This window comes from Scomber japonicus, chromosome 12, assembly GCF_027409825.1.
Source record: "Scomber japonicus isolate fScoJap1 chromosome 12, fScoJap1.pri, whole genome shotgun sequence".
NCBI classification, from domain to species: domain Eukaryota; kingdom Metazoa; phylum Chordata; class Actinopteri; order Scombriformes; family Scombridae; genus Scomber; species Scomber japonicus.
In genome coordinates this window covers 288,229-314,986 of record NC_070589.1, presented here as the reverse complement: position 1 = coordinate 314,986, position 26,758 = coordinate 288,229, and the positions used below count along the sequence as shown (strand labels likewise).

The following is a 26,758-nucleotide window of genomic DNA, read 5'->3' as shown; positions in this document are numbered from 1 at the left end:
AAAAAGGGCAGCATTGAGAATAAAAACGGTACAGAAATATATGGTGGGAAGGTGGAATTACGGGTGGAAGGAACTCTTGAAGAAATATATCAATGATGTGGGGGGAATAGGTGAGAATGGCTGGTGTATGGGGTTTAAGAAATCAATGACGGTAGGAATACCAGAGATTTATAGAGAAGTATTGGAAGCGTGGAGAAAATTTCTTCCTAAGGTGGAGTATGAGTGTGATGGGTTGCAAATGTTTGTAAACTTGCCTTTATTTCTAAATGAAAAACTCAGATATAAAAATAAAATATTATATGAACCACAATTTATAAAAGGAGGTATTCAGCAGGTTAAAGATATAATTTATGAGGTTATCCCAGGATTTCTTAGAGAAAATTGTATTTATGATTCGGTGTGTGAGTATGAAGGAATGGAAAGCAGAGAGAAAGTAAATAAAATATATGACAGAATTAAAGCAAGTATACCTTTGAACTGGACTAACAAAATTGAAAAAGAATGTGTCCAGACAATAGATGAATGTATGCCTGAGATGTATGTGATGGAGAATGGGAAGAAATGTGAAATTAAGAGTATGAGTGTAAAAAAAGTGTATGGATGGTTAATAGTTGATGTGATAAAAGAGCCAGCGGCAGAGAGTGTTTGGAGAAGAGTGTTTGAAGATTTTGATGTAAAGAAAATATGGTCGAATGTGAACATAAAATATAACAGTGTAGAGTGTGAGAATAATGATTTCCTGATAAAACATAATAGAATATATACAAATGTGGTGTTTAATAGAATAAACAATGCGGTAAGTGCAACGTGTGATGTGTGTAATAATGGCCATGAGAGCTTTTTACATTTTTTTTTGGATTGTGTTGAGTTGGTTGATTTCTTTGATTTTTTAAAAGCATTGTTGAAAAAAAACTGGAGGATGGAATCAGAATTGGAAGAAGGATGGAGGAAATGGTTTTTGTTTGGTTTATTTGAAAAAAAGAAAGATGTGAACATTTGGTTAATTAATTTTATTTTAAGCCATGCCAGACTCGCGGTCGTCTACAGAAGAAATTATGCGCATTTTGAGGGACGGAAGGTAAAAATAAAACACTTATTTAAAACAATAATGAGAAAAGACATTGAAATGAATTGTAGATATGGTGGGAAGGAGGTCAAACTGTCTTTTTTAAGTGGGAATAAATTTATTTATGAAGGTGAGGAGGGTGAGATTATGTTTAATTGGTAAAATGATAATTTGTATTTTGGTTGTGTTTCGTGGGGTTGATGAAAGGGATGGGGAAGGGATTAAGTTTTTGTGTAAAAATAAGGTATTGAAAATGTAAATTTGTGAACTGAAGAAAAATAAAAAAAGAGAAAAAAAAAGGAACACGCCCGATCTCGTCTGATCTCGGAAGCTAAGCAGGGTCGGGCCTGGTTAGTACTTGGATGGGAGACCGCCTGGGAATACCAGGTGCTGTAAGCTTTTTTTCCCTCTCAGCTGTCACCAAAGGAGGGCGCTGTTGCTCCATCACCGCACACAGGGCTTTGAGGAACAAAAGCTGCAATCATTCCAGCTGTGTCTGAATGCACGCCAGAGAGGTGGCACTGAGACGCCTCACTTTCCAAGTAGTTTTTAGGGTTCCAGTTCTCACTGTTACAGCCTGTAAAAAGCCTGCAATCATCCCGCATGTACACAAATGGCCTGAGAAACAAGGTTGCAGTCCTTCCAGCTGTGTGTTTCTCCGCAGAAAAAAAACAACTATTCATATCAAAGTACTGTTAAAGGATAGCATGTGTTTGATGGCTGAGACACCATTATCCGCCACTCAGCTGGTGTGAGCAACTGTCAGTGGTGTCACAGCATGTTTAAATGGGCTTTCTGCGGCCTGTTTCGTCGCTTGCGGCCATACCACCCTGAACACGCCCGATCTCGTCTGATCTCGGAAGCTAAGCAGGGTAGGGCCTGGTTAGTACTTGGATGGGAGACCGCCTGGGAATACCAGGTGCTGTAAGCTTTTTTTCCCTCTCAGCTGTCACCAAAGGAGGGCGCTGTTGCTCCATCACCGCACACAGGGCTTTGAGGAACAAAAGCTGCAATCATTCCAGCTGTGTCTGAATGCACGCCAGAGAGGTGGCACTGAGACGCCTCACTTTCCAAGTAGTTTTTAGGGTTCCAGTTCTCACTGTTACAGCCTGTAAAAAGCCTGCAATCATCCCGCATGTACACAAATGGCCTGAGAAACAAGGTTGCAGTCCTTCCAGCTGTGTGTTTCTCCGCAGAAAAAAAACAACTATTCCTATCAAAGTACTGTTAAAGGATAGCATGTGTTTGATGGCTGAGACACCATTATCTGCCACTCAGCTGGTGTGAGCAACTGTCAGCGGTGTCACAGCATGTTTAAATGGGCTTTCTGCGGCCTGTTTCGTCGCTTACGGCCGTACCACCCTGAACTCGCCCGATCTCGTCTGATCTCGGAAGCTAAGCAGGGTCGGGCCTGGTTAGTACTTGGATGGGAGACCGCCTGGGAACGGGCCATGACCCCCCCAAGTCCCTAACGGTGATCCTGGGATGAGCACGATCCTGGGCCACCTGCTGGACGATCCTGGTACTGCAAGATGTTGCAAGATGCTGTGGTCGAGTGGGTAGAGCGTTGGTTTACCATTCATGAGATGACAGGTTCGAGCCCCTGTCCAGCTAATAGAAAGCTATAGATTGACATCTCCAGTAAATGGTTGCATTGAAGGTTTATGAAGATGGGTAATTTCCTTGAAAGATGTATAATCCCTTACACTGCTTGACAGAATAATTGTAGTTGAAAGGTGCAAACCCCTGTGTTTGAATGCAGTTCATTTCAGGGAAGTATAAAACAGGTCAGTATTCTTATTCCTCTTTTTGGACCCTTCATTTCACGTAAACTTTTAATTTCAGGTAAGCATCACACTCCAGTTAGTTTCAGGTAAGTATAATGCAGGTAAGTATTCTTATTCAGCTTTTTGGACCCTTGATTTCAGGTTAAGTTTTAATTTTAGGCAAGCATTGCACTCCAACATAGGTTCATGTTACAAAAGTTACCCAAGTGGATATTTTTAGTATGTAAAGCAGTTAATAACTGGTAAGTATTAATCGATTAAGCCATGGCAACACATGAATAAAAAATGACCCTTTTTATACAGTGAATGTAAAACACTTAAATATGGAATTGTTATGTAAACACCAGGTAATAAGCAGAGCCGTTTTCAAATGCAATGAAAATATTTTATTGACACCACAGGAATGAAATCAAACATGACGTGAAGGATCCCACATGCTTGATGCAAAAGGTAACAGGTAGGTATGAATGAAACATGTATATGAACATTTTTGTATGAAACACATGAATTACATTACAACATGTATGAAATGTAAAACAACACACAAATAAGTTAAATAAATATATACGTTATAAACATTTAAAACATTTTTAAACAATTTCACAGTATTTACATCATTGTGTGTGTGTGTGTGTGTGTGTGTGTGTGTGTGTGTGTGTGTGTCTGTGAGAGACAGACAGACAGTCCAGTAACCAACAACAAGGTTAGAAGGATGTTCTCCTCTTCTCCAGTTCCCATCAACCACAGTTTTGAAGTGTTCATAACTGTTATATGTTACACACAAGCACAATGCTGTAAGTACCATAGACTATATTACAGTGTCATACAGTACAGCACACAATGTGCTGTGTGATCATAAGGAAAATACACATTTTAAATCAATTTCACAGTATTTACATCATTGTGTGTGTGTGTGTGTGTGTCAGTATGGTGTGTGTGTGTGTGTGTGTGTGTGCGTGCGTGCCTGCGTGTGTGTGTGTGTGTCAGTGTGAGTGACAGACAGACAGACAGTCATTGCAACCCACAACAGGTTTAGAGGGTGGCTCTCCTCTTCTCCAGTTCCTGGTCCACCACACTTTTAAAGTGTTCATAGCTGGTGTATGTTACACCTTCGAAGCCAGGTGTGGTGGACATATTGGTGGCGGGGCAAAAGGTGAAGATTTTCTGGCTGCTTCCAGCCACCTTGTCTTTGGAAGGGGTGTATTTCTTCCGCTGCCCCCCACACTGCGGCACTTTGCAAGCCCCACATGGCTTATTGGACTTGTTGGGCATCACAGGTTTCACGGCGGGAGGACAGGGTGGGAGGACAGGGAGGAAGACTGGGTTGGCAGATGGCAGCAATCTCACTGACGGAGCCTGTGGTTGGGTTGGCAGCACTAGGAGGACAGGTGCTTTTGCCACGGCAGATGACACGTAGGATGCAGTGGCAGGCTTGGGCTGGATACTGCGGTGTGAAGGGCCTGGTTGACAGCCTGGCTGTGGCTCTGACTGCAGCTGCGGCTCTTCAAAGTCCAACCTGTAAAAAATAAAAGAAAAACACACACACACACAAGCACAATACTGTGAGTATCATATACTATAATACAGTGCAATACAGTACAGCTCTCCACAAAAAAATAAACAGATAGAGTGAGTGAAGAGCTTACCTCCGCTTTTCCCCACGCCTTTTGCCAGCGACATGGTGAGGCTCCTGGTACTGCACCTGAGGTCTGTCTGGTGGTGGCAGTGACGACGGCAGAGCAGGGGCATCAGGCATTGGTTGGTCTGACAGAACGTCCCGATGAGTCTTCACTCTTGGCCTGACCGTTGCCCTGAAGTTGGCCATCTTCTCCTCCCTCCTGAAAAAGTTGCTGATGGACTTGGCGTTTATGTTGGGCAGCGGGATGGCGAGGCTGCCCAGGACCGGGTCGTCCCTCACTCTGTCGGCGATCCTCTTGTACTGGCCTTTGATGGACGAGGTCAGCTTGCTGGGAGACGAATGGAATTTGCTGCAGGTGGGATAGTGCTGCAGCATCTTAATCAGGAGGTACAGAAGACGGCTCTCCTCGGTCACCTGCGCTGCTTGGGGGTACCTCATCCAGCCAAACTTGGTCTTCTGGGCCGCGCTGGTCTCTGGCGTGTCGGCTCCGAGGCAACGGCCAAAGAGGGTATAGCCCCACCTGGACTCGTACTTCTTGACGAAGTTGACGCCGGACCGGTCGTGGTCGTGGAGAGCAGCAGCAGCCGTGGCAATTTGCTGCCTCAGCACGGCGGGCACGAGGTGGTGGTGGTCGCTGTCGTCTGCCAGCTGGAGGAGAAGCGACGCAAGGGCCTCCACTTCCTCTATCCCAGGCAGATGGAGATGGCGTTGGCTGGCCAGGACATCCTGCAAAGCGGGGTCGTCCTCTTCCTCCACCTGCTCTGCCTGAGTGAGGACCACGTGCTTCTCACAGACGTGGTCTATGGGGTCCTCCTCCGACATGCCTCCGACACCTTCGTCAGCCTGCTCGTCCTCCTCGCCCTCCTCTTCCCCGCCACTCTCCTCAGCAGCGGACTCCCCTTTCCCCTCCTCCTCCTCCTCCTCGTCCTTCCTGCACTGCTCCTCCTCAGCTGCAAAACATTACATTGTGTTGAGTTACATTGTGATTAGTAGTGATGAGTACAAGGTTATCAGACAGTTAGCGGGCAGGTGATTTTAGTATATATTGTTGTGTGATGAAAAATGCTGTACCTTTCTGCGCGTAGTAGTGCCTTGCAGTGAATGCGGTGGATTGGCACATGGCATACTCAACGCCAAGCAGCTCCTCCTCGTCCGGGTGGTTGTAGTCGTCAGGGTACGGCAGAGGCGCAGCGAAATTCGGCTCAAAGACGTGCTCCTTGCCAAAGAGCAGCTCCGCCTGGCGATTCATTCGCTGGATCCTCGCAGCGTCCACACAACTCGTCTGACGACCACGCCCTCCCTCGACGCGAAGGGACTCCATCCTGGCGTTCCACTGTACGGCGAAGGCGATCAGGTACGCCTGAAACACATTGCATGTAACACATTTCTGGCGTTATTGTAGTTGAAAATTAAAGTTGCCCTTCTTTAAGCATAATGTTGTCTATTTGTATAACATTCTTGAAAAAATCTAATAAACAAATATTTTTTAAAAATAAAGAAAAATGAGAATTGACGATGTTGACAAAGCGTTTTGTTTTCATTACTCACTTGGAATGGCATGATGCCGCATCTGTTTGATGGTATGGCGTTTACAAGATGGGAGTGCAGCCCTTCCAGGGAATTGCTGCCACGCCGGCACCTGTACTTCTGCAGCTTCACACCGTTCAGCACCACCGTCCTCACTGCCACGTACAGTGGAACACCAGGGGGGTCCTGCAACACACACCACAGTACGAGGTTCATGATTACTCTGTCCCATCCATGTGTCTAAACATGGCCATACTTGTATCTGTCTTGACCCATTCACAAATTAACTTGCCTGCATGCATCCGAGGTGCTTGCTCGCCGTTGCCCAATGCGCATCTACGGCGTCTGCGGACTTGAACAGGGGGATGCCGTCGATGTCGAGGCCTGCTGGTCCCTTGAACTCATCAAGGATGGAGTCCACGGTCGCAGCAGTCTCCTGTAACGCACAGGTGGGAAAGGTATAATTAGAAATGTTATTCATATAACACAGCTTTATTACACATGATGCGTTTCTATTACAAACTTATTACAAATAGTTACCTCAACACCCCTCGTGATGCGCCTGACGTAGCTCTTGATCTGCGACGGCTTGAGGAAGGCGAGCATCTGCTGGTCGGTGTGGTTGCCGTACAGTTCCTCGTTGCCCTTCCGCACTGCCTGGACCAAGAGCAACATGTCCCCCCTGTTGTAGGCCAACACCGCCCCCGCCATGGCACTCATGAAAACGCCGTACTTGGCGTGGCTCTGCTTTATCACAACAGCATCCCAGCGGTGCAGCCAGTGCCTGATGTCGAGACGGACCACAGCACCCCTCTTCACCCAGTCACTGAAGAGGGTCTCCAGGAACGATGAGCCACTGTCACTGAAATGACATGGGAAAAAAATAGCATGCATCTACAAAGTATCTATGCAATAGTGTTTCACTAAAATAACTTGTCATGTGTTATTATAATTACCTGAATTAATTATTTTAAATATCATTACATTGTGATGAGATATCATTATGCTATGATGGAATTAATGAAATTAAAATGTACCGGCAGCAGTTGTTGTCGGCGTAGATGACTCTCGGGGCTGGAGCGTTGGCACGCTCGAACCGAGCCACAAGACCCCTGGCCATGCGTGCATAGCAGCCCTCGGACTCAGCTGCCACCACCACCGTCGTCAGGAACTGACCCCACTCGTTCAGGACGCTGGTGAGGTACTGCATCGTGCCCTGGCCGTCCCCGTAGATCTTCTTCAGGACCTGTCATAAAACAGACCAAATCAAAACATACACATCATTACATTACATTAATGTCACCAGTTAAGACACACAGCATTTTTTTTTTCTTTTACCATAACATGATGGCTGCGTGCATACCTTTCTTGTGCCGTCTATGCAGAGGAATTCTCCAGTCATGCTGAGGATCTCGCTGCGGTACACTGGCATCTTCTCCATCTCCATGATGAGGTGTGCTCGCCTCAGCACCCGGGCAGATGGAAGCGGAGACTGGGGAATGGGAGGGGTGTACGTCCCTGCAGGCTTGGCGAAGGCGAGGATGCCCTTCTGCGAGGAGGATGAGGCTGCCGTCGACGAAGAGCCAGCTGTGTGTGCGTCGTACAGCAGAGTCTGGTACAGGTCACGCCGCTCGATGTACCACTCGTCGTGGCCCTGTTTCAGCAGCCGCTGCACCTTGCTCCTCGACACGGCGTTGAGGCGGTCGCTCAGCAGAGTCACCACTCCTCTGTCGATGGCGCGCTTCCCACACAGAATGGCGGGGAACATCCGTCTAACGGCAGGGGCGAGGCTCATCAGAACTTTTGGACTGTAGGCCAGCCAAATGTACTGCTGCTGCTGATGGTGATCTTCCTCCTCCTCCTCCTCCTCCTCCCCCTCGATGTCGTGCGCCACCGACACATGCCTCACCTTCTCGCAGTAGGAGCACTTCAGCTTCTCTGTCAGGAGGGTGTAATAAGATGACATGCCACACACCTGCCTGGCATAGCTGCCGAAGCCCTTCCTCTCCAGGTATTCCCCAGGCGGCGCAGGGCAGTTGGTGTTGGGGCAGGGAATCATGGCCTTCATCACACCGACGGGGCGCCAGAAGAAGGCAGGCGTGGTGAAAAAGGAGAGCATGCTGGGAACTGCTCCCTTGACAGACACAGGCAGTGGGGGTGGGTGGAACTCCATCTTCTCCTTCAGCAACTTCCTCTCCACAATGTCACCTTTGGCATTTTTATAGCGGGATGCCCTCTCAAACAGGCCATATGCCTCGTTGCTCTTCATCCACTTAATGTTTGGGAGGGCGATGCCAAGTGCTTGGGCAGATGAGGGTGGCTCCTCCCAGTACCTCTGCCAACCTTCCAGGTGGATGCCGGAGGACACAGAGGGCTCCTGCGATGGTGGCACGGCAGGCTCCTGGCTGGCAGCTGCGGCTGGGGTGAGCTGTCCCACGGTGGTGATGTGGGTGGAGACAGGGACCTGGGACTCATCCAGGAGTTGTTCTGCAAAGCACACACACACACACACACACACACACACACACACACACACACACACAGACACACACAGAATTGAGATAGTTATTCTAAATGAACATAATGACAGAAGTAAAGAAAAACATTATTAGTTTAAGCCGCTCTAGAAGGGATACAATGGTCAATTCATTCCATATGTAAGCATAATAATATTACCTGCCACAGCCAATAGCTCGGCATCACTGGCATAATTGGAGCCATGCTGGGAAAAGGATGACACCGCTGCGCCTGTCTTTTCCTGAAAAAACAAAAACAAAAAAAACAGTAAGATCCAGACATCATGGTTTTGAAATAGTGTGGATTATCACTCACATGTACATGTAGAAATTTTAACCTAGCTAACTTGCCTTCAGCTTCTTGTCAACTAGACAGGTGACAGAGGGGAAGTTGTTAACATATTCCTGCAGGCGCTCCTTCTGCCACTTCATGAGCTCATTCAGCTCACCCTGGTGAATGTATTCGGCCAGTATCCACGCCACCCAACCAGCGTCATTCTCCAGCAGCCACCTGAATGTCTGCCCGGCGTACTTTCCAAAGGTCATGACGAGCTGGCCTCTCCACATTTCCCCTCCAGCCTCTCTGGCAGCGGCCTCCGCCTTCACGGGGTCCAGCCAGGTCGGGTCCACCTTCTTGTTAGGGTTGTCTGCCTCAGCCTTGGCAGCTGCCGTACACCTCAACCGGGCCTCTCCTTGCTTGTACAAAGGGATGTTGGGGTACTGGTGCTGTTTCTGGTGTAGGTCCAGCTGGGGCTGGGTAGCGAAGCTCTTCCCACACACGTCACAGGCATGCTGCTTTGGGTAATGGAGCTTCATGTGGCGTGTGAGGTTGGACTTCAGAGTAAACCTCTTGTTGCATACCTCACACTCATAGCTATCATGGCTCTCCATTCTTTCTGGTAATGTAAACACAGGTAATAGGGATCAGACAGTGATGACTGTTCATTTAACTTTCCAACAAGTGACTGTAACAAAACTTTTAAACATGGCTTATTTATAGTCAGTAGTCATCATATGAATAAGGTCAAAGCAAGACAGCCAAGTTATTTATTTAAACTGGATGACAGTATTTAGTTACACAACACAGCTGTTACAGTGGTTAGCCTACTATACAGCGGGCTGTCATTAGTTCAGTCTAGCAACATTTCAAAGCTGGAATTAGTCACCCAATACAGTATTTCATGCAATGACATCCTTTCCCTCCCTGAGTAAAACTAAAAGCAGATAATTTAGATTGACAATACGTAGCCCTTTATTATACAGAAATGTGCTGTTGGTGTATTAGCCTAGGACAACACGCTCGCCAGATTGTTATCTAAATAGCCCTATGTTGTTAGAAATTGCTGTTTACCAGGTATGCAGCGCATCCCATGCAACAAGAGATTAACACGGTCGCCAAATTGCTTTATGTTACACTTACTCTGGCATCGGCTGTTGTCTAAACAGTCACATTTACCCACATTAACACATATCCACATCAAATTGACCAAGAAAATGTTGATTGTCGCTGAAAAGCAACAGGTGTGCAGGTGTGCGATGTAGCCGCTAGTGCTACTGTAATCGTCGTTGCGCTGACCGCTAGCAGACTAATTACCTCATGAGGCGGATGAACCTGACAGAAAACTTTGCAGATAGCCCCCAACTCAAACAAATTTCGACGAATTATAGATTAATACTAAGAAAACTTTCTTCTAACAACACACTTTCAACTCATTGTAAACAGTCTTGTTAGCCGCGTTAGCTAGCTACAGACGCACATTAATCAACTTGGGTGAATATAGTCATGCCATACACCGTTGGAAAGCTTACACGATTAAAACGAGACCAACCACGAGTAATATGGTTGCTCACAGACAAAACGGCGTTAGGTTGACTGAAGTCTACCCAGCAGCTAAAAACATACCTTCAACGTCTTCCCTTTATACACAACGACCGTGTTATGACACAGAATCTTTTCTCTTTCTACAAAATCGATACAGCTTAATACATACCTTAAAATTTTTTAAGTTAACTAGCAAAGGATGAAGAGAATACAATTTACCTGAGTGAATCCTCCGTTGACAGTAGTGGCAATGACCGGTGAATACATTAGATGACGTATTCTGATCCTCGCTCAATGATTGGTCTGTTGAGCGCTGAGCTCTGCTCAACATTGCTCAACCATTGGCTGATCGCTCCTCAGCTCTGCTCAACATTGCTCAACCATTGGTCGGTTGACGGCAGCTTAGGGACTTGGTGGAGAAAGTGCCTGGGAACACCAGGTGCTGTAAGCTTTTTTTCCCTCTCAGCTGTCACCAAAGGAGGGCGCTGTTGCTCCATCACCGCACACAGGGCTTTGAGGAACAAAAGCTGCAATCATTCCAGCTGTGTCTGAATGCACGCCAGAGAGGTGGCACTGAGACGCCTCACTTTCCAAGTAGTTTTTAGGGTTCCAGTTCTCACTGTTACAGCCTGTAAAAAGCCTGCAATCATCCCGCATGTACACAAATGGCCTGAGAAACAAGGTTGCAGTCCTTCCAGCTGTGTGTTTCTCCGCAGAAAAAAAACAACTATTCCTATCAAAGTACTGTTAAAGGATAGCATGTGTTTGATGGCTGAGACACCATTATCCGCCACTCAGCTGGTGTGAGCAACTGTCAGCGGTGTCACAGCATGTTTAAATGGGCTTTCTGCGGCCTGTTTCGTCGCTTACGGCCATACCACCCTGAACGCGCCCGATCTCGTCTGATCTCGGAAGCTAAGCAGGGTCGGGCCTGGTTAGTACTTGGATGGGAGACCGCCTGGGAATACCAGGTGCTGTAAGCTTTTTTTCCCTCTCAGCTGTCACCAAAGGAGGGCGCTGTTGCTCCATCACCGCACACAGGGCTGTGAGGAACAAAAGCTGCAATCATTCCAGCTGTGTCTGAATGCACGCCAGAGAGGTGGCACTGAGACGCCTCACTTTCCAAGTAGTTTTTAGGGTTCCAGTTCTCACTGTTACAGCCTGTAAAAAGCCTGCAATCATCCCGCATGTACACAGATGGCCTGAGAAACAAGGTTGCAGTCCTTCCAGCTGTGTGTTTCTCCGCAGAAAAAAAACAACTATTCCTATCAAAGTACTGTTAAAGGATAGCATGTGTTTGATGGCTGAGACACCATTATCCGCCACTCAGCTGGTGTGAGCAACTGTCAGCGGTGTCACAGCATGTTTAAATGGGCTTTCTGCGGCCTGTTTCGTCGCTTACGGCCGTACCACCCTGAACACGCCCGAACTCGTCTGATCTCGGAAGCTAAGCAGGGTCGGGCCTGGTTAGTACTTGGATGGGAGACCGCCTGGGAATACCAGGTGCTGTAAGCTTTTTTTCCCTCTCAGCTGTCACCAAAGGAGGGCGCTGTTGCTCCATCACCGCACACAGGGCTTTGAGGAACAAAAGCTGCAATCATTCCAGCTGTGTCTGAATGCACGCCAGAGAGGTGGCACTGAGACGCCTCACTTTCCAAGTAGTTTTTAGGGTTCCAGTTCTCACTGTTACAGCCTGTAAAAAGCCTGCAATCATCCCGCATGTACACAAATGGCCTGAGAAACAAGGTTGCAGTCCTTCCAGCTGTGTGTTTCTCCGCAGAAAAAAAAAAACTATTCCTATCAAAGTACTGTTAAAGGATAGCATGTGTTTGATGGCTGAGACACCATTATCCGCCACTCAGCTGGTGTGAGCAACTGTCAGTGGTGTCACAGCATGTTTAAATGGGCTTTCTGCGGCCTGTTTCGTCGCTTACGGCCACACCCCCTGAACACGTATCCGCGCGCAGTGGAGGCAGCCAGAAGCAAACCAGTTGGAGCAGAGAGGATCGCGGACCTCTGTTTGGATTTATTTCATATGTTTCTTTCTTTTCCTTTATTATCCTATTATTTTCCGTGCATCCTTAGTTAGTTTTGTGTGTGGACTTTTTCCCCCTGACAGTTTTTACTGTTCGGGGGAGGTTTTTTCCTTTATTTCTTTTTTTTCATGGTGTATAACATGTCAACGAACACGGCGATGGATAAAACGGCTACGAAAACGGATCACGGACTTAATACAAAGCAAGCAGCAATGGGAGAGGAAGATAATGAATGGGAGCTGGTGAAATCTAAAGAGCAAAGGAGTAAGAGGAGGAATAATAGTAAAGAAAATGCGGAAGTGGCTGCCTCCGTCATGTTGGCGGGAGAGAGAGGAGAGAGAGCGCAGCAAGCGAAGGATACCGGCCGTGCGCCGCGGAACGGGACCGGTCCGAGAGCTCCTGGGGCTGGAGATACATCGAGGGAGGCTGGGAGAGAAGGCCTGAGAAGGCCCGAGAGAAAAGGAGCTCCAGGAGCGGCGGCAGAGAAGGAGAAAGGCATGTCGGGGGGCGAGCGAGCAGCGAGCGCCGGAGCGGAAAAAGAGGGAGAGAGAGCGACGAAAACAGCTGGAGAGAGAGAGCAGCAACAGGAGACAGCGAAAGAGGGGGCTAAGACGGCATACAACAGAGAGCTGACGGTAAGCTTGGAGGTTACTGGGCAAGAGGAGGTTCCGGTCCTTGAGTTAATGCGGGCCATCAGAGCTCTGTGTGGGGGGCTTATAGCGTGCAGAGCGACCGGTGCCAGGAGTTATGAGATCACGATGTCTCATGTCAAAGGGAAGGAGCGGCTCCTAGATGGTTTTAAAATAGGGAACTGTAATATTTTTGTAAAAGAGTTATGTAATGATGAATTGATGGTGTCTTTTTTAAATCTGCCAGCTTACATCTCAGACGAAGAAATATTACAAAAATTAGAAGGGTGGGGTGTCTCGGCTGCATCCGCCATTAGGAGGCGGATGTGGCCGGGCACTCAGATAGCAGATGGTACACGTTTCTTGAAAGTAAAATTCACTGAAAAAGTACAATCACTGCCATACTCTGCAAGGTTTGAAACAGCTATGGGACCAGAATATTTTAGAGTAATCCATGACAGACAAGCGAAGGTTTGCAGGATGTGTCTTCAGCCTGGGCACATCCTGAGGGATTGTCCTGATTTTTCCTGTCACAAGTGTGGAGTACAGGGGCATTATGCTAGGGAGTGCAGCAACCAACAGAAAAAGACTAAAAAATGTGAGGTGTGCTGGAACCCAGTAAATGAATGTAATTGTAACTATAGTGAATCTGAAGCGGTGGTGGAGTCCGGATCGGAGGAGCTTTACAGTGAAGCGGAGGACATGAGTGAGGAGGAGGAGGAGGAAGGAGAGGAGGCCGGAGTGGGGGGCAGCGGCACCACGGACGGAGCTGGCAGAGAGGCTCTCTCTCGGGGGGGGCACTGAGTCCTAATAATGCTGCACAGAGCCTAAATGTGGAAATTGGCTCAAGCATGGATGGTCTGAGCATAGACTCAGGCCTACACCAGGGAGTAAGGGGCAGAGGCGGCAATGGGCTCGTGGAGAGGCCAGAGCCATCTCAAGCCTCAGACTCAATGGAAGTGGGGGAAACCCCGAGTGACCTGCAGCCTGTGGCAGCCGCACCCCCCAGAGAGCCGGCCTCGGCAACCACCATGGTCCTCCGCCGTTTGGGCAGATCAGACAGTGACTCCGAGATGGACTTCACCACCATTAAAAATCTTAGGAAGCAGCACACCTCTAATAAATCATCGATCAGTAAAAGAAGGAAAAAAGATAAAGGAAAATGATGATTAAGCGTAATTTGTAACAATCCTTTCTTTTCCATTAATCATGTTGTTGCTGCACTCTCTCAATGTCAACGGGCTCCGCACTTGTGACAGGATGAATGCGATACTGTCCAGTCCGAGATGCGACATCCTCTGCCTCCAAGAGACGAGGTGGGATAAAAGCAGCCTTGAGGCAGCAACTAAAATATATAAAGGGGAAATATATTATAATAACGGCACTAATAAATCCTGCGGTATAGCAACCCTAATAAATAGTAATAACGTAAAGAACAGTAAAGTAATTTATAAAGACGATAAAGGTAGAATATTAATTATAGATATCGAAGTAAATAATAGCACGTATAGACTAATTAACCTATATGCCGATAACTGTGAGAAGGAAAGGAAGGGTTTGTTTAACAAATTAGGAAGATGGGTAAACAATAGAACTATAATAATAGGTGATTTTAATACAGTATTAACCAAATCAGATATTTCAATAAATAATGTATATAAAAATGACATAAGTAGAACAGCTCTTTATGATTTAATGGATAGTCACAACTTAATAAATATATGGAGGATACAAAACAAATTTAAAAGAGAATTCTCAAGGAGACAGGTGGTCAAAGGGAGACTTAGACAATCTAGGATTGACCTGTGTTTGGCTGCAGCTGACACAGTGAAGCAAATTAACAACATACATTACAGTTACAATTCCTGCAGCGATCATGCCACTGTCATTTGCCAACTGGGTGCTAAAGGAGGGAACAAGGGAGGAGGCACCTGGTGCCTTAACTCCAGCCTCCTAACAGACCCGGTATATATTAAAAAAATCAAAAAAGTACTTAGTTATGCAAAAACAGAAATGCAAATAGATAATAATTATATAGAAAGATGGGATAATATAAAAGAAAGAATTAAAAAAGTGAGTATTAATTATAGCAAAGAGAAAAGATGGAAAGAAAAACAAGAAGAACAGAATATTAGAAAGCAGCTAGAAGAAGAAGTCATATTATTAGATAATCAAAAAAATAGAAGCTGTGAAATGTATGAATGTTACAAAAACCAATTACACAGCATAGAAAAGAAAAAATGTAAAGGAGCAGCAATAAGGTGCAGGTTCCAAAATTTGGTGGAGGGTGAAAGGTGCACTGCGTTTTTTTTGGGGTTGGAAAAACAAAAACAGAACAAAACTGTAATAGAAGAACTTAAAGATCAAGATAACAACATCCATAAAGACAAGATAAAAATACTAGAAATTATAAAAGACTATTATATAAACTTATTTAAGGAGGAGGGAAGTGATATAGAGAAAACTGAAGAAATATTAACCTACTTAGATAAAAAGATAGATATGGAGGATAAAGTGTGGTGTGACAGCAAATTAACAAAGGAAGAAATTGAATATGCAATCAAAAACTTAAACAAAAATAAAAGTCCTGGGAGTGACGGTCTAACGGCTGACTTCTACATCAAATTTAGTGAACAGATGGCCCCCCTGTTACTCGACCTCTACCATACAATGCAAAAACAACAAGGAACACCCAAATCATTCACTACAGGTATGATAACAGTAATATACAAGAACAAAGGTGACAGAAACGAAATATCCAATTATAGACCAATAAGCTTACTAAACACAGATTACAAGATACTTTCCAAAACATTGGCCAATAGATTAAAACAGACTCTAGATCAGATAATCAGTCCAAATCAAGCATACAGTATACCAAACAGGGACATCCAAGACTCAATTGCTACAATAAGAGATACAGTAAGAGGGATGACAGTACAGGGGGGCCTTCTGTTAACAATAGATTTGGAAAAGGCATTCGACAGAGTAGAACACCAGTTTTTATTTAAAGTGTTAGAGGAATTCGGTTATGGAAAAGAGTTGATTAATTGGATACAACTTCTATATAAAAATGCAAGAAGTGTAATAAAATGTAACGGAACATTAACAGAAAGTTTCCCAATTAAAAGGTCAGTGAGGCAAGGCTGCCCTTTGTCAGCACTATTATATAGTATAGTGGCAGAGCCGCTTGCTCAAGCACTAATCAAAGATAAGGAAATAATAGGAATAAAAACACCCACAAACAGTTCCATCAAAATAACACAATACGCAGACGACATTACAATAACAATCAAATCAGGGAAAGGCATAGACAAAATCATGGAACACTTCAAAACTTACAGCATGGCATCAGGAGCAAAAATAAACATAACTAAATCGGAGATAGGTATAATTGGAAAGGTGGAAGACTATGTAAATAAATGGGGATTTGGGGAAAACACGGGGTGTAGGAAAATACTGGGTGTATATATAGGAGAGAATGAGAGTGAGGCTAGGGACAGAGGGTGGAGGGAAATGATAGGGAAAGTGCAGAGTAGTTTAAATTTATGGCGAGCAAGAGGGTTAACACTGAAAGGAAAGGTAATTGTAGTTAATGCTTTGATACTGTCAAAAATTAACCACATTTTGGGAACCTGTGAGCTGCCGCAATGGGCTCTAAAAGCGCTGACAGCAGCAATCTCCTCCTTCCTCTGGAGGGGAAAGGGAAATTCGATTGCTCACAGAGTGTTAATTGCTAAAAAAAGGGAGGGGGGTTTAGGACTAATTGACATCGGTGCCAAAAGAGACGCACTTAGGATCAAAATTGTTAAGAATTTTCTTGATTCGGACCGGCAGTACCCCTGGGAGGACTGGATGGCGAGCTATCTGGCTGAGTACGGGGAGAGAGACGCGTACAACCTGTGCGCCCTCCTCCCCAGAAAAGCCAGGAGCCGCCTACCTGGCTTCTACCAGGAGGTACTAGAGGCATGGGGCAAAATTCTGCCCCACCTCTGGCCCAAGTGCAGGAATAAAGAGCATGTGCTGCAGCTACCTTTCCTTGACAGTCCATTTTTTTTGTGTGGGGGGAGGGTTCTAACCAGCGGTCCTATGCGGGCTGCTGGTTTGACCAGGGTGGGAGATATAATCGATGGGAGGGGTGAGTTTAACATAGATTTAATTTGTGGAAAACTAAAAGGAAAAAATGTTAGGTATAGGAAAGGAAATATAACAAAACTTAAAGGAAAGTTTGAACAGGCTCTTGACCCTACGTGGCGGAGCATGTTGAAGGAGAAAGAGAAAGATATCAGAGCCGCCCTTCCCCAGCTACAACTCAAGCAAAAGGACATAAAGGAAATAAATACAAGAACCTGGTACCGGTCATTAATACATCTCATCAAAAGGCCCCCCACAGCAGAGAAATACTGGAAGGAAAATTACCCTAACATGGACATCTCATCTATATGGTCAAACCTGGACATACCAATTATGGACAACAATACAATAAACATGGATTTTAACATTCGACACAGAAGGATTTACACAGGGATTATATTACATCAGATCAACAAAGAAAAATATTCAAGAACATGCACCGTTTGCAATAAAGAATCAGAGGACTTGGAACATATCTTCAACACATGCACAGAATCAAAACAGTTTCAGTCATACATCAAAACCATATTAGAGACTCACTGCAACTTCACAACACACACTGATACAGATTGGTCATGGGCTTGGACATTTGGAATCACAGGAAAACACACAAACAGGAACAATACACTCATCAACTCCATCCTAGCATTCGGCAGAAAATCTTTATGGACAAGACGGAATCACCAATTATTTGACAACAAAACAATAAATGTTACAAGATATTTTCAGAACACATTCACAGCTCACCTCAGGACCATATTTCTAGCAGACCAAGACACTTTTCATCAGCAGTTCAACAGTCACAATAATTATGTAAAAGTAATGGAAGGGAAAAATGTATGTCTTAGGGGTTTTATGTTGGGGTAGTTATTGTCTACATCTATTTTTTGTATTGTTTCTTTTATTTGGTCATCTATATGATTATTATTATTAGTTTTATTATTATTATTTTGACACATAGTGTTATGGTGGCTATGTGTCTTTTTGTTTAGTTAAAGGGGGTGTTTCATGTCTTTAATGTTGGTTTTTATGTTTGTCTTGTCAGATTGAATGTATGCAAATTGAGAATGTGATTTATTTTTTTTTAGTATTTCTTTTGGCACATAGTGTTATTGTGGCTATGTGTCTTTTTGTTTGGTTAAAGGGGGTGTTTCATGTCTTTAATGTTGGTTTGTATGTTTGTCTTGTCAGCTTGTATGTATGTAAATTGAGAATGTGATTTATTTTTTTTAGTATTTCTTTTGGCACATAGTGTTATTGTGGCTATGTGTATTTTTGTTTAGTTAAAGGGGGTGTTTCATGTCTTTAATGTTGGTTTTTATGTTTGCCTTGTCAGAGTGAATGTATGTAAATTGAGAATGTGATTTATTTGTTAGTATTTCTTTTGGCACATAGTGTTATTGTGGCTATGTGTATTTTTGTTTAGTTAAAGGGGGTGTTTCATGTCTTTAATGTTGGTTTTTATGTTTGTTTTGTCAGCTGGAATGTATATAAAATAAGATCATGATATATTTTTGATAATAAAAGATAAAAAAAAAAAAAAAAAAAAAAAAAACGCGCCCGATCTCGTCTGATCTCGGAAGCTAAGCAGGGTCGGGCCTGGTTAGTACTTGGATGGGAGACCGCCTGGGAATACCAGGTGCTGTAAGCTTTTTTTCCCTCTCAGCTGTCACCAAAGGAGGGCGCTGTTGCTCCATCACCGCACACAGGGCTTTGAGGAACAAAAGCTGCAATCATTCCAGCTGTGTCTGTATGCACGCCAGAGAGGTGGCACTGAGACGCCTCACTTTCCAAGTAGTTTTTAGGGTTCCAGTTCTCACTGTTACAACCTGTAAAAAGCCTGCAATCATCCCGCATGTACACAAATGGCATGAGAAACAAGGTTGCAGTCCTTCCAGCTGTGTGTTTCTCCGCAGAAAAAAAACAACTATTCCTATCAAAGTACTGTTAAAGGATAGCATGTGTTTGATGGCTGAGACACCATTATCCGCCACACAGCTGGTGTGAGCAACTGTCAGTGGTGTCACAGCATGTTTAAATGGGCTTTCTGCGGCCTGTTTCGTCGCTTACGGCCATACCACCCTGAACACGCCCGATCTCGTCTGATCTCGGAAGCTAAGCAGGGTTGGGCCTGGTTAGTACTTGGATGGGAGACCGCCTGGGAATACCAGGTGCTGTAAGCTTTTTTTCCCTCTCAGCTGTCACCAAAGGAGGGCGCTGTTGCTCCATCACCGCACACAGGGCTTTGAGGAACAAAAGCTGCAATCATTCCAGCTGTGTCTGAATGCACGCCAGAGAGGTGGCACTGAGACGCCTCACTTTCCAAGTAGTTTTTAGGGTTCCAGTTCTCACTGTTACAGCCTGTAAAAAGCCTGCAATCATCCCGCATGTACACAAATGGCCTGAGAAACAAGGTTGCAGTCCTTCCAGCTGTGTGTTTCTCCGCAGAAAAAAAACAACTATTCCTATCAAAGTACTGTTAAAGGATAGCATGTGTTTGATGGCTGAGACACCATTATCCGCCACTCAGCTGGTGTGAGCAACTGTCAGTGGTGTCACAGCATGTTTAAATGGGCTTTCTGCGGCCTGTTTCGTCGCTTACGGCCATACCACCCTGAACACGCCCGATCTCGTCTGATCTCGGAAGCTAAGCAGGGTCGGGCCTGGTTAGTACTTGGATGGGAGACCGCCTGGGAATACCAGGTGCTGTAAGCTTTTTTTCCCTCTCAGCTGTCACCAAAGGAGGGCGCTGTTGCTCCATCACCGCACACAGGGCTTTGAGGAACAAAAGCTGCAATCATTCCAGCTGTGTCTGAATGCACGCCAGAGAGGTGGCACTGAGACGCCTCACTTTCCAAGTAGTTTTTAGGGTTCCAGTTCTCACTGTTACAGCCTGTAAAAAGCCTGCAATCATCCCGCATGTACACAAATGGCCTGAGAAACAAGGTTGCAGTCCTTCCAGCTGTGTGTTTCTCCGCAGAAAAAAAAAAACTATTCCTATCAAAGTACTGTTAAAGGATAGCATGTGTTTGATGGCTGAGACACCATTATCCGCCACTCAGCTGGTGTGAGCAACTGTCAGTGGTGTCACAGCATGTTTAAATGGGCTTTCTGCGGCCTGTTTCGTCGCTTACGGCCATACCACCCTGAACACGCCCGATCTCGTCTGATCTCGGAAGCTAAGCAGGGTCGGGCCTGGTTAGTACTTGGATGGGAGACCGCCTGGGAATACCAGGTGCTGTAAGCTTTTTTTCCCTCTCAGCTGTCACCAAAGGAGGGCGCTGTTGCTCCATCACCGCACACAGGGCTTTGAGGAACAAAAGCTGCAATCATTCCAGCTGTGTCTGAATGCACGCCAGAGAGGTGGCACTGAGACGCCTCACTTTCCAAGTAGTTTTTAGGGTTCCAGTTCTCACTGTTACAGCCTGTAAAAAGCCTGCAATCATCCCGCATGTACACAAATGGCCTGAGGAACAAGGTTGCAGTCCTTCCAGCTGTGTGTTTCTCCGCAGAAAAAAAAAAACTATTCCTATCAAAGTACTGTTAAAGGATAGCATGTGTTTGATGGCTGAGACACCATTATCCGCCACTCAGCTGGTGTGAGCAACTGTCAGTGGTGTCACAGCATGTTTAAATGGGCTTTCTGCGGCCTGTTTCGTCGCTTACGGCCATACCACCCTGAACACGCCCACTTCCGGTTTCCGGCAGGCAAGTGACTCAGTGTGTGCGACGCGAGTGAGGAGTGAGGACGTGTGAGGGAGCAGCGGTAAAAGAGGAAAAAGTTTGGTGAAATAAAATTCAAGGTGTACTTACAACCCAGCAGCTTTGTGCTGCCAGGGTGTGTAAGAAGACCAACTGGGACGGATATAAAGATGACGACTACTGGAAAGGGACTGACAACGAAACGGATGACGAACAAAGATGACGACAAGATGGGCGCACATGGAGAGGCGGCCGGAGGAGCTACGGAGGTGACTGGCGGTGAGGAAAGTATGGTGGAGGATGTATTAACGGCGGGGCAGAGGACGGGAGATCGAGGTGGAAGTGGACAATTGATATCAAGGCGTCTGGGACACAAATATAAAGCGACTGCAGAGCCAAGCGATGCGGCGGCGAGAAGAGTGAAAATGGCGGCGGAGGCAGGTGCGTCGCGACCGGGTGCAGACAGAGGAGCGACGGGGAGTGGTGAGGTCGGTGAACGGAGACGGGGGGACGATACATCGCTGTCTAAGCAACAGGTGGATGGTGTACCTCAATCTGCAAGGAAAAATTTCGGAGAAACATCAAAGGCTGCTAAAGCGCTGGACAGTGCAGCGGAGAACAGAGGGAATATGGCGGCGGAGGATTTGCGTTTGGACGATAAAAGTTTGGTGCTGCAGGTGGAGGTGGAGGGTGAGGACACAATAACAATGATGGAATTATTAAAAACAATTTCAGCAAAATGTGGAACAGTACTAGTGTAGTGAATACGACATCAGTACTGCAGAACATCCTCTGGTCAGAGTCACCTTTGACCCTCAGATGAGGAAATCGAACCAGACTTGATACAGAGACAAACAGGGTCTTTCTCTTGGACAAACAAAGATCCCTTACCATTCCATGGGACAGAATCGGTCCATATGGAAGGCTTTGAGCTAATCACAGAGGGACTGTTAAGTGATAAATCACTTTGTAAGAATGAGCCAGTTTGTCCCCCCTTCCCATTCTTCCGGTCATAAGGTTAACCCGAGGCATGGAAGATGGCCTTTCTCACCCCAAACCCGGAGACTCTGGTCTTATGAGGGGTCTCATGAGAAGCTTGTAAGCCATCCAGTCTTCCAACGGGCAACCAAGGGTGAACAGAACTACATAAAGTAACGAAAAACAGACGTGGTGTCTCCTTCGGACGTCATAATTTATCAAAGAGACTCCTTCTCCTCAGAGAAGAATCACACAGACAACGGTCGTAAACTAAAAGACATTCCTGACCCCCCTCTGTGTCTCCTGAAACCACACAGAGCATGAAAGTGAGAAAATGAGTGTTAAATACTTAAATAAGAACATCTTAGTGAAAAGTATGGTTTAAACAATACCAATTACTTTTATCCTTATCAATTACCTAAACCTCCACTGTAACAGCTATTACAGCGATCATAGATAAATGTGTATTTGAAGAACTGTGATTATACTTTCTTACTTACTTTAGTTTACTTACTTACTAAATTTTGGTATGAAAATGTTGCTTAATGTGAGAAAGTGTTATATTGATGTTATGCTGACATTTTGGTGATAATCAATTATCTATCATGGAATAAGTAGAACAACAATGTGTAATGTCTGATCATATTAATCCTCTTCAGGTTTTAATGAATGGCAGCTTGATGAATCAAGCTGATGTCATATTAATAACAGAATAATACATCCTGTGTTCTGTGTCAATAGATTATAGTATGCATTTTATAATCAGGATTAAATAATGAATGAATGATGATGATGAAAAGTTTCATGATAAAAAGCTGGAAATTAGATCCTCAGAGTGAGCTCTGATGAATCTGATTGGCTGACACACAGCCCACCCCAGGGACAAAACCCACCTGCACCCATGAACTCGCTCTCTTGCCCTCTTGTCCTCTTCCCTTCTTGGTCTTAGCATGACCTGAACCGGACTCAGCATGACCCGAACCAGCGGTCTTGCTCTGTCCATCTTTTCGTTTCTTCCCCTCACACACTTATTTTAATCTTTAGTTATTCTTTATCTAAGTTTTCTTAAGTTTTGTAATCTTGTAACTTTCACCAGCAACGTCTAGAAAAGGCCCTTTAAGTAAACACGTCATTGAGTTTTGCATTCAGCCTGTTTTTGACATTTTTGATGATTTTGACGCTGAGATCTCTCCAGAAAGAGAGCTAGTTAAATTAGACCCTTCCTCCATCTTTCATCAACCTGAGAGAACCTTTTGGGCAGACAAACACATGTCAACCCTACGACTCATCATAACCGAGAGGAACAAAGTCTGCCAGCGGACAACGACCGGAACCAAGGCAGTCTGACGAAAAGGCAAGCCGACCCGGACATCGAACCCCGCCCGAATCTGCGACGCTGTCTGAGATTTTCCACTTGGGTGCGTACGCGTGGTTCTGCAGGACGGACAGCTGAGACCCTCCACGGATGAAAGTAGGATCCAAACATTGCATTAATCAAGGGTTGATGTCAGATCGAGTAATACAAATTTCCTTTAAAAGTAAGGCTCGGTAAAACTTATAGGCTAAGTTTTCTTAGTTTCCACATAATTACATATCTTTCATTTAAATCCATCATTCACCATCATCTTTCATTCATGTTGCTATATCGAGTAACCTCTTGAATTCATATTGCATTGTATCATCACATTTATTTATACATCATCTATTAGTAGTGTGTAGTTAATAAAACCCATAAAACTCAATCAATTGTGTATGTCTATTCTTTGAAGTGATACAGGGGATCTATTGAACCGTAGAGCCACGAACTTTAGATATTTGACTGATTCAGAAATGTATTGATTTATTAATTATTATGATTTATTGATTTATTAATTGGCTAATCAAACAACCAATTAAGAAAATCTTTTCCTTCATACGAAGGTGGTGCCCCTTATTACGAGAGCTATTTTATATATATTTAAGATACCTATATTCCGCTACATATTTTGATGCCCCGAGCGAGGCCAGTTTTTAATATCACTGTATTCACTTCAAAGAAAAACATGACGATTGAATTAACACTCATGGCATATCTCTACTGTTGCTGACTTTCTGCTTGTTGCTGGTTTGTGTGTGAGCATCTTTAAATCTTTAAGCCTGTAAACTCATGATTTAAACTAAGCATTTGAATTGTGAAGCTGAAAAAAAAAATTAATTCGCTTAGCCGTAAGTCACCCCTCGCCCTGCGGTGGCGACAGAGTGCAGGAAGCGCATAAATCGACTTTAAAACAATAGATGTAGCGTCTGCAGCCTACTAATGTTGTTGTTTTCAAAGTCTGCATGCATATAGCGTAATACACGCTTATTAATAATAGGCCTTTGGTGGATAACGGCTATCTGCGTGTTCCAGTAGTCCGTTAATCCGCTCTGAGTTGTTGGTAAATTTATCTGCGTGTCCCAGAGAATTTAACCTGCCTAAAAACCTCTGCGTTTGTCGGTTAGCTTAGCTAACTAGCCTGCAAACAACCGGAGCTGCCTGTTGTAGTTTGGCCAAGAGGTTTATTTCTGCTCGGTGTGTCCCGACACCGCGCTGTGTTACATCGGGGAAAAGCCCGTGTTGATCCATGAATAAATACAAGTGTTTGAGCCATTTGTTTTACGTCCCAGAGAGGACGTGTGTTGATAGTAGCAGCTAAATGCTGACGCTAATGCTGTGAAGATACCCTCTACCTACTAGTGTATTAAATTGCTAGTTTGCATTTTGTCCAGAGACGGATGTAAAAGAAGCCCGTCTCTGACCTGTCCAAAGCTGCTGTGGTTTGAACCGTTAAGAAATAAAATAGCTGCTTAAACGGACCTGTTGAGCATTATCAGCTAAATGCTGAACCAGCTCTGAGAATATCTCATTATTTTAACTAGTGCTTCATAAGGGCTAGCTGCTCAAATACCAGAAGAGACTTCTGTGAATAATAACGGTTGCTAACGTAACTTCGGTTTGTTGAAGCTGCTGAGGTGAAAGTTTTAAAACTGTGCTTTAAGACGGTACAGAGAGCCGTCCAACACTCTGCTCAGAGACAGAGTAAAGTACACGAGGCCGCCGAGCCTCGTGATCTATTGTTCAGAAGGCCAAAAGGGTTATTTTTAGAGAGTGAAGCTCTTTCTGTGTCCTGAATCAAAGTGAATAGCCTTTAGCTTAGCAACGGAGGTCCTTCGGTGGGCGGTGCTAAAATCGTCAGCTCTGACGACACTGCCTCTGTCTTCCTCTTCCGCTGCTCCACAAATTCGAGAGAATAAAATCCCTATCGCCCCCTAATGGCTGATTTGGTCAACTGTGTTTGAATACCTTTTTTGATGCAAATCTTTGTCCATGTAAAAGTGAAGAAGCTGTGTGAACTTTAACCAATTTATTCAAATCTGGTTTAAAGATAATAATTAATTAACAGATTAATTAATTACTAATTTTGGCATTACCCTTTGCCATTGAAATAAATTTGTGTGAAATCTGTTTAAGATTAATAACACTTGTAAACATAACAGCAAACTAGTACAAACTAGTCCTAACAGATAACTTTGTTTTACATTTGAATTAAACTGTAACTCTTAAAGTGACTTTGAATTTCAGTACACATATATTCATATGTGCCCTCCCATCCTCACATCACTCTAAGTTGATTGATTTATTTCATAAAACAAATAAACAAATAAATTCAATAAATGACTACACATAGTCTATTTGCGTGCTTCCATACTTTAATATCACATTAATTTAACAGGAGCAAAGCTTACTATTTTAAATTTACTGTAAAAGCAAACAACAGTAAAATTTTAAACCCTTTATCCAAAGTAATTTCAAAGGGTTACTTATTAAACTGAATAACTTTAACCATCATAATAATAATCCTTCTTTGTTTCTGCTTTATAGCAAACATATACAAGCCTATCTATAGTTGTTTACAAACAACTTAGGTAATATACAGATCTTAGCTTCAATCTGTGTACTTAACACAAATTAATTTAGAATTTAATTAAGATTCTTCACTGAACATCAGATTTCTTAACCAAGTCACCGTCATGTCCAACTCTCAAAATCTAGACATGATTTCTTCAACTGTACCTGAAATCTCAAGTCATGAGGACCCCCTTAAGAATTTGGAGACTACATTAGCAGACATAACTGAGAGTTTGCTGCCTGGCTATGCAGCGCATATCCAGCAAACCAACCCCTTTGAAGTTGTGTCAATAATGACTGGCCTTGTTTCAAAGTCCATGTCCAAGCCACTGAAAGATAAAGCACTAACTAAAATGTTAGGTAGCTTAGCTTTTGTAGCAGCCGCACGACTCAAAAATGCCTATGAATTGATTGAACAAACCAGAGCCAATCTGGCAACGCGTGCGCAACAAGTTAAGCATTTACAACAAGAGAATGAACTTCTCAAACACCACCTGGAGGTGTCCAAACAATCTGCAGCTCAAGCTAAAAAAGAGCTAACAGCTCAATGCATTGAACTTAACAAAGCAAAAGTTGAGTTACAAGAACAGCTGGGTGAGGTAAGTAAGACCCGAGACGAGGTCCACACCCACCTTGAACTCGCAGTGGATGAAATTGATAACTTAAAGTTACGAAACCAAGCTTACGCTACCCACCTGGAAGCCGAAGAAAAACAAAATCAACAGCTAAAACAACAACTAGCTGAAGCTAGGGACAGCGCTAAAGAAGCTCGCAAACAACAGGAGATCACTCAGAGTGAGCTCATTTCAGCTAAAAGAGAGCTACAATACTCCCTTGAGATAGATCAAACACGACGAAACGTGTTCAACGACTCTTTCCAGGAGAGCAGACGTGGAGGTGGGTCCTTGCCAGTTTTCTCACCACATATGCCGGCTCCCTTCTGGGCTACCCAAAATTCTTTCGACCCAGCCAATATGACTCCCCCTCCACCAGC

At 44.5% G+C, this 26,758-nt stretch overlaps 6 non-coding genes and 1 pseudogene across 6 annotated transcripts; all 7 read left to right on the top strand.

Moving 5' to 3' along the window:
* Positions 1–1,878: 1,878 nt before the first annotated feature.
* On the top strand, positions 1,879–1,997 carry LOC128370507 (5S ribosomal RNA). Its single transcript, XR_008322604.1, has one exon. It is a non-coding gene; the product is annotated as a 5S ribosomal RNA (ribosomal RNA).
* A 413-nt stretch (positions 1,998–2,410) lies between these two features.
* LOC128369948 (uncharacterized) lies at positions 2,411–2,524 on the top strand (annotated as a pseudogene).
* Positions 2,525–11,221: 8,697 nt separating this feature from the next.
* Positions 11,222–11,340, top strand: LOC128370009 (5S ribosomal RNA). Its single transcript, XR_008322161.1, has one exon. It is a non-coding gene; the product is annotated as a 5S ribosomal RNA (ribosomal RNA).
* A 413-nt stretch (positions 11,341–11,753) lies between these two features.
* Positions 11,754–11,872, top strand: LOC128369863 (5S ribosomal RNA). The gene has a single exon (XR_008322029.1). It is a non-coding gene; the product is annotated as a 5S ribosomal RNA (ribosomal RNA).
* A 7,348-nt stretch (positions 11,873–19,220) lies between these two features.
* LOC128370285 (5S ribosomal RNA) lies at positions 19,221–19,339 on the top strand. The gene has a single exon (XR_008322396.1). It is a non-coding gene; the product is annotated as a 5S ribosomal RNA (ribosomal RNA).
* Positions 19,340–19,752: 413 nt separating this feature from the next.
* On the top strand, positions 19,753–19,871 carry LOC128370361 (5S ribosomal RNA). The gene has a single exon (XR_008322468.1). It is a non-coding gene; the product is annotated as a 5S ribosomal RNA (ribosomal RNA).
* Positions 19,872–20,284: 413 nt separating this feature from the next.
* Positions 20,285–20,403, top strand: LOC128370350 (5S ribosomal RNA). Its single transcript, XR_008322457.1, has one exon. It is a non-coding gene; the product is annotated as a 5S ribosomal RNA (ribosomal RNA).
* The last annotated feature ends 6,355 nt before the right edge of the window (positions 20,404–26,758 follow it).